Source organism: Macaca mulatta, chromosome X (genome assembly GCF_049350105.2).
Source record: "Macaca mulatta isolate MMU2019108-1 chromosome X, T2T-MMU8v2.0, whole genome shotgun sequence".
NCBI classification, from domain to species: Eukaryota; Metazoa; Chordata; class Mammalia; order Primates; family Cercopithecidae; genus Macaca; species Macaca mulatta.
In genome coordinates this window covers 77,405,564-77,414,114 of record NC_133426.1, presented here as the reverse complement: position 1 = coordinate 77,414,114, position 8,551 = coordinate 77,405,564, and positions in this window count along the sequence as shown.

Sequence of the window (8,551 nt, the reverse complement as noted above, 5' to 3'; positions counted from 1 at the left end):
TGTTGGTTAGGCGGGTCTTGAACTCCTGACCTTGTGATCCGCCCACTTTGGCCTCCCAAAGTGCTGGGATTACAGGCATGAGCCACTGCATGAGGCCAGTTGTGGTTTTTAAAAATAGTTCTTGGCCAATTGCGGTGCTTCACACCTGTAATTCTAGCACTTTGGGAGGCAGAGGCGGGTGGATCACCTGAGGTCAGGAGTTCAAAACCAGTCTGGCCAACATGGTGAAACCACATCTCTACTAAAAATACAAAAATTAGCCAGGCGTGGCGGTGGGCACCTGTAATCCCAGATACTCGGGAGGCTGAGGCAGGAGAGTTGCTTGAACCCAGGAGGCAGAGGTTGTAGTCAGCCAAGGTCGCACCATTACACTCCAGCTTGGGCAACAAGAACAAAACTCCATCTCAAAAAAAAAGAAAAATAAAAATAGTTCTTGAGCATTGCTTCTTCCCTTGTGCTATATCTCTGAGCCTCTACTCTGGAAATGGAGTGGGGACACTGGCTCATTCTTCTTGGAGTGTCACATGTGTTTAATTAGCAGAGCATTGGGAAAGGCCAGTAACCTCTAGTCTTATTGGCTTGCCAGTGTAGAACCTCTGCCCTTTAAGGCAGCTGGGACAAGGGCCATCAGGGCTGCAGTATTTTTGTCCTGCTGCTGCACCTGATTAGAGCCTCTGACCTATGAGTGGGGGGTGGGTGGAGGAGGGCAGCCCCCTTTGTCTAAATTGCCAGGAATTTAGCTTCTCCTGCTGGAGCTGGGGTGGTTGGGAAATGCTGGAGGTCTGCCCTTCCTGGGGAGATGTTATAGCCTTTGACCGGGACCAAGCGACAGGGGATGTCTTGTCTTCTTGGTCATATCTGCCTGGAGTGGAGTGGAGTGGAGTTTCCATCATGCTGAACTGGGGTCAGGTAGGGTGTGGGTCATTTCTCAGGTATCCCAGACTCTTCTTCTTACTGTGATTTAGTAGGTTTTCTTGCATAAATATTTATTCATTTGCTCTATGCCCTTAGGGCAATTTCCAGAGAGTTTAAGTGTGTGTGTGTGTGTGTGTGTGTGTGTGTGTGTGTGTGTGTAATTTTTACCAACTAGGGAGTTTCACTGGGAAGTGGATCTGTGGAGCTCCTCACACTGCCATTTGGAAGTGGAATCTCCCCCATTTAAAAAATAACTCCACTGTATTACACTGAAAAAACCATACTTTATTTAACTAGTTCCATACTGGTTGACATTTAGGTCATTTAAAATACTTTGCCATTAAAAAGAATGCTGCTATCAATAACCCTTTTTATATTGCTAGTATATCTGTAAGATACATTTCTTTTGCTGGGTCAAATTGTACAAATATAAATAACTTTAATGGATTTTGCCAAATTGCCCTCTTTTGATGGTTTCGCCAGTAATATAAGAGAGTATCTATTTCCTCATACTCTGGCCATCAGTTTGTTATATTGAAAAATGGTGTTTTTTTTTTTTTTTTTGAGATAGGATCTCGCTCCATCACCCAGGCTGGAGTGCAGTGGTGTGATCTTGGCTCACTATAAACTCCACCTCACGAGCTCAAGCAATCTTCCCATTTCACCCTTGCAAGTAGCTGGGACTACAGGCACATGCCACCACACCCAGCTAATTTTTTTTTTTTTTGGAAAGTTGGGTCTCACTATGTTGCACAGGCTGGTCTCGAACTCCTGGCTTCAAGTGATCCTCCTGCCTCAGTCTCCCAAAATGCTGGGATTACATATGTAAGCCACCACACCCAGCTGAAAAATGGTTTTTAAATATAGTATTACTTTGTATTTTTCCTACTATGAGTGAAGTTAAGGATATTTTCATGAGCTTAGGGCCATGTATTTATTTTACTGTTCGCTATTTCTGTCTTTTGTTCATTTTAAAATTGGGATGATGGTCTTTTTCTTATTGATTTGTAGGAGTTCTTTGTATATTAGGGAAATTAGCCTTTTGCCATATGAATTGTAAATTGTTTCATTCAGCATGTCCTTTGTTTGACTTTTTTTTTAATCTTGCTATCATAAGTTTTGCCATTTAGAATTTCTTTTATTTTTATATGGTTAAATTCATCAGTCCTTTCTTCTATGGTTTCTGGGTTTGGTTTATGCTTAGAAGGGTATCTGTCCTCCCGGTTTGAGATAATTAACTACAATCTTCCATGATACCTACTAGAGCAATTATGGTAGTTGTGGTTTCATTTAAAACATTTTTAAATTTATACATAATATTTGTATGTATTTATGGGGTACATGTAACATTTTGTTATGCTCGTAGAGTGTGCAATGATCAAGTCAGGGTATTTGGTGTATCCATCACCTCAAGTATTTTTTCATTTGTATGTATTGGGAATGGTTTCATTTTTTTGCTTTTTGTGCTCACAGGCAGTGTGCCCAGTGTCAGCTTCATTTTTGTTATTTTATTTTTGTTTGAGACAGGGGCTGGCTCTGTCACCCAGGCTGGAGTGCAGTGGCGTGATCTTGGCTCACTGCAAACTCTGCCTCCTGAGCGTAAGTGATCCTCCCACCTCAGCCTCCAGAGTAGCTGGGACTACAGGCATGTGTCACCATGCCTGGCTCAGTTTTGTATATTTTGTAGAGATGGGATTTCAGCGTGTTTGCCAGGCTGGTCTCTAACCCCTGAACTCAAGCAATCCATCTGCCTCGGCCTCCCAAAGCGCTGGGATTTCAGGTGTGAGCCACCGTGGCCCGCCGTCAGCTTCATTTTTAGATTTTAATTTTTTATTTTGGTGTAAGATGTGTCTATGGATCCAAGTTACTTATTTCTGGATAGCTACCCATTTGTCCTCAAGGACAGGGATGATGTTTTCTTCTCTGTGTCTCCAGTGCCTAACATACTTCCCGGCCCATTGTAGATTGTAAATGCTGTTTGAATGAAAAATATGATATGTTTTTTACCTTATCATATTTAGTACCTGTTTTACTGTGGCAGACATATCTTAAGGTGACCCCCAATGAGTTACATCTTGTATAATCTCCTCCTCTTGAGTGCAGACAGAACTTGTGACTTGCTTCTAATCCATAGAATATGGCAAAGGTGATGGGATGTCACTCTGATGATTGCATTAGGTTATATAAAACTCTATCTCAGGCTAGGTGCAGTGGCTTACACCTGTAACGCCAGCACTTTGGGAGGCAGAGGTGGACGGATTGCTTTGAGCTCAGGAGTTCGAGAGCAGCCTGGGCAACATGGCGAAACCCTGTTTCTACAAAAAATACAAAAAAATTGGCTGGCGTGGTGGCTCATGCCTGTAGTCTCAGCTCCTAGGGAGGCCAAGGCTGGAGAATCACTTGAGTCTGGGAAGCAGAGGTTGCAGTGAGCCGAGATCTCATCACTGCACTCCAGCCTGGGTGACAGAGTGAGACCCTGTGTCAAAAACAACAACAACAACAACAACAGCAACAGCAACAACAACAACAACAACAACATCTCTATCTCAGCAGACTGGAGTGAGTGAAATTCTCCTGCTAACCTTGAAGGTGCAAATTGCTACGATATAAACTACCTGTAGAGAGGGCCATTTGGCAGGGAACTGCCACAGCCTTTACGAGCTGAGGGTCTCAGTCCTACAACCAGAAGAAACTGAATTCTGTCAACAACCACATGAACTTGGAAGAGCATCCCAAGCTCCAGCTCAGACTCCAACCCTGGCCTACATCTTGATTTTAGCCTGGTGGGACCCCGAGCAGAGGACCTAGCTAATCTGTGCTGGGATAATTTTAAACTACCAAATTTGTGGCAGTTTGTTACACAGCAGTAGAAAACTAGTACATTTAAATTGTTGGCATATTTACAGCTTGTTATCAATGAATACCTCCAGTTTTTCTTCATATTAGTTTAAGTCAGTTCATCCCATCTTATCCTCGTGTGGTCAAGTTTTAAAACTGAATATATGGCTTCTTAAATATTTATTGCCATTAAATTTCACCTCTTGGTTTGGAACCAGTGTTCCAGCATGTAGATTATTTGGTAGGTTTCATCTCCTCTTCTGTGAATTTTTCCTGGATGGCTTTTTTTTCTGCCATTCTGTAGGTTGTTCTTTCTTTTGAGATCTAATAGCCCTTATTGCAATGCATTGTAATTATCTGCTTACATGCTCATCTTCCATACTAGACTGTGAACTCATTGAAGATAAGGAACTTGACTTTTCACTTCTTAGCACAGTGCCCGACATGTAACAGAAGCTCAGTGATTATTTTTGTGGCCGGGTGCAGTGGCCCATGCCTCTAATCCCAGCACTTTGGGTTGCCTAGGTGGGAGGGAGGATCACTTGAGCCCAGAGGTCCAGACCAGCCTGTATAACATGGCGAGACCCTGTCTCTATAAAAAGTGGAAAAAAAAAAAAAAAAAAAAAAGGCTGGGCATGGTGTTGTGTGCTTGTATTCCCAGCTACTTGGGAGGCTGAGGTGGGAGAATTGCTTGAGCCCAGGAGTTTCAGGCTGCAGTGAGCTGTGATCACACCACCACACTTCAGCCTGGGCAACAGAGCGAGACCCTGTCTCAGAAAAACAAAACAAAACAAAAAACAGAAAAGGAAAAGAAAATGAATTTATTTGATCATGTTATTATCTGCTTTAGATTACCAGAAAGTTGGTCTCTATGTAAAGAACAGAAGTAATGGAGCCAGAATGAGAATTTGTTAGTATATCACTAGGGTTGATCTTGAGAGCAGTCAGAAATTTCTGTAGAGTGTAGAAAGGGAGTTAATCTAGCTATTCTTATTTGATGAAAAATGTGTCTAAGAATATCCAATTTCCCATTCATTGAAGCATTGCTTACCATAGTGAAAATGTGAGAACAACATAAATTTACAATAATAAGGAATAGTTATTTTAGGATACCACAAAAGGATAACACAGTAGATTTTGAAAAATGTTCAATGGCAAGTATTTTAGTTTGCTAGGGCTGCCATAACAAAATAGCACAGACTGAGTGGCTTAAACAACAGAAATTAATTTCTTCACAGTTCTGGAGACTAGAAGTCCAAGATCAAAGTATCAGACATGTTGGTTTCTCCTGAAGCCTTTCTTCTTGGCTTGCAAATGGTCTCCTTCTTACTGTGTCCTCACACGGTCTATTCTCTGTGTGTATGTGTCTCTGGTGTTTCTTTGTATGTTTAAAGTTCCTCTTATAAGGACACCGTCAGATTGCATTAGAGCTCACCCTAATGGCCTCATTTTAGTGAATTTTTCGAATTGTAATGCCCTTCCTCTCTTTTATTAATAATTTAAAAATTGTTTTGAGACAGGGTCTCACTCTGTTGCCCAGGTTGGTGTGCAGTGGTGTGATCATGGTTCACTGCAGCCTCCACCACCCAGGCTCAATGGATCCTTCAGCCTCAGCCTCCTGAGTAGCTGGGACTACAGGTGCCCACTACCATACTTTTAAAATTTTTTGTAGAGCTAGGGTCTCAGTATATTGCCTAGGCTGGTCTCAAACCCCTGGGCTCAAGTGATCCTCCCTCTTCGCCTCCCCAAAGTGCTGGAATTACAAGTGTGAGCTACCATGCCTGGCCCCCACTTCTCTTTTAACTACAAGTTCCAACTTGAATTTTGCCCCCATATCTGATCTGAGGCTGTTAGATGCAGCCATGCCACTTCTTGAGCACATTGCTGCTTAGAAATTTCTTCCACCAGGCTGGGCACAGTGGCTCATGCCTGTAATCCCAACACTGGATTGCAGGTTGCAGTGAGCTGAGATCTCGTCTCGCCAAGGCGGGATGATTGCTTGAGCCCAGCCAGGAGTTCAAGACCAGCCTGGAAACATGGCAAGACCCTGTCTCTACAAAAAATGGAAAAAAAAAAAATGGCTGGATGTAGTGGTATGTGCTTGTAGTCCCAAGCTACTTAGGAGGCTGAGGCAGGAGAATTGCTTGAGCCCAGGAGTTTGAGGCTACAGTAAGGTATGATCCTGCCACTGTACTTCAGCCTGGACAACAGAGCAATATGCTGGCTCAAAAAAAATTTTTTTTCTTCCACCAGATACCCTAGGTCATCACTCTTAAGTTTAGTCTTCCAGAAAGTCCTAAGGCATGGACACAATGCAGTCAAATTCTTTGCTAAGGCTTAATGTGGTGACCTTTGCTCCAGTTCCCAATAAGTTTCTCATTTCCATCTGAGACCTCGTTTGCTTGCCTTCACTGCCCATATCACTATCAGCATTTTGGTCACAACCACTTAACCAGTCTCTAAGATGTACCAAACTTTTCTTCATCTTCTTATCTTCCTCTGAGCCCTCCAAACTCTTCCAATCTCTGCCCATTACCCAATTCCAAAGTCACTTCCACATTTTTAGGTATCTTTATAGCAACACTTTACTCTTGGTACCAAAATCTGTATTAGTCAGAGTTATCCAGAGGGATAGAACCAAAAGGATAGATATAGACATAGATATAGATATAGATACATAAAGTTTATCTATTAGTTTATATATATAAGTTTATCAGAAAGAATTGGCTCACATGATTGCAAAGGTGAAGTCCCACGACAGGCCATCAGCAAGCTGGGTAATGAGAAAAGCCCGTAGTGTGGCTTAGTTCAAATCTGAATGCCTCAAAACCTGGGAAACCAACAGTACAGCCCCGAGTCTGAGGCCAAAGGCCTGACAGCCCTCAGGAGGTACTGGTGCAAGTCCCAGACCAAAGGCTAAAATCCTAGAATCTGATGTGCAAGGGCAGGAGGAATAAAAACATCCTGCTCTCAAAGGGAGAGAAAAAGAGGAAACTAAGCAAGCTGAATATCTCCCTTCTTCCACTTGCTTTGTTTATGCCCCACCAGCCGCTGACTGGATGGTGCCTGCCCACATTGAGGGTGGGTCTTCCTCTCCTAGTCAGCTGACTCACGTGCCAATCTTCTCTGGTAACACCCTCACAGACACACCCCAAAACAATGCTTCACCAGCCATCTGGGCAATCTCTCAGTGCAGTCAAGTTGACACCTAATATTGAGCATCACAAGTAGCTGATTGTTGAAAGAGCCTGGCACCTCCCTCCGCTGTCTCTTCCTTCCTCTCTTGCTATGCGATGCCTGCTTCCCTTTGCCTTCCACCATGAGTAAAAGCACCCTGAGGCCCTCACCAGAAACAGATGCTGATGTTACACTTCTTGCAGTTTGCAGAACCATAAGTCAAATACATCTTTTTTTCTTTATAAATTACCCAGCCTCAGGTATTCCTTTGTGGCAATGAAAACGAAGTAAGACACCCCTCCTTTGACATCTAATTGCAAATTCCCATCCTGAGAAGATGTTGAAATTAAAGCATCCATATATTGTACTTCAGACTGCTGTTTTTCTCTTTCTATGGGACCCGACTACATAAGATGTCAAAGCAGGAAACTTGTATTGCGATGGTCTGCCAGGTTCACCCTACTATGGTATTATGTCTCACTACATGAGCACACAGTCACCATGGTGACTGTTTCCACATAGCTTTAGAATGACCTCCATTTCCTACACAGTATGTTTGTGTCTTCTTATTCCTGTCTTTTAGGGGCTCTTTCTTCCCTCACAGCTCTCCGCTTTAAAACGTACATACGTCTGCCCCTTCTTCAGAAGCAGCTGGTTCATCTAACTCAACCACTCCTCCTCAAGTGCCTTTTCTCTTATCTGCAGGTGCTCAGATCATATTGGCTCCCTTCCATGAGGCAAACTTGTAGAATCTGTAATTAAGGAGACATAATCTAGGTGAAGGGCAACATGGTTTTCATCAGAGGGTTAGCATTCCTAATATTAAGAGTTTATTAAAAGGCTAATAAGTAGGCAGATAGATGAGAAATAAGTGAATGAAATCCAATTAAACGTCTAAAAACTTCTTGAGAAGGTTTTATGTCAAAGGTAATTAAAAAGGAAAGAAAATATCCTTTTTCCCCACATAAAGACAAGCACTTAGTAAGATACCAGATGCTGGCATTGGAAGAAGAATAAAACCATCTCTACATCTGAGAAGGCTGCCTAGTGGGGGGAAAGTATATGAACACAATTATTCTTTAATCTAAGAAGTGCTGTATTAGCCTTATAAACGGAGGAACAAGAAACAAGCAAACTACCTTGGAAATGAGAGGAGTCAGGTATGCCTTCACAGAAGTGATATTTGAGATGGGACTTTGCAGTGGATATTAATGTTTTTTTAATTTTATTTTTCTTCATGTCAGATAGGTAATATGCCAATTTCACAGGTTTGAGGGAAGCAGGATGTTAAGGTTTTCATGTTAAGGATTATGTCCATACATACTCCCCCCTTTTCTCCTTCTTAGTTTTGAACGAATTGAGCTATAAGTCATAAGAGACAAGTAAATAAAGGTCAAAATGTCAGCGTTCGTCCTGATGAAATTATTGGTGGACATGGCTTTAGATCTGTGGCCAAGCAGGCCTTTTGAACACCTTCTGCCCTGAATTAGAGAGACTGACTGACTTAGGTGGGCAAGCTAGGCCACCCTCACAGACAGCAAATCAGAATGCACCCTCTTTGCAGACAGGATGGCTTCGAAAGTGGGAACCAGGAAAAGCTGAGCCACACATTACCCAGTAC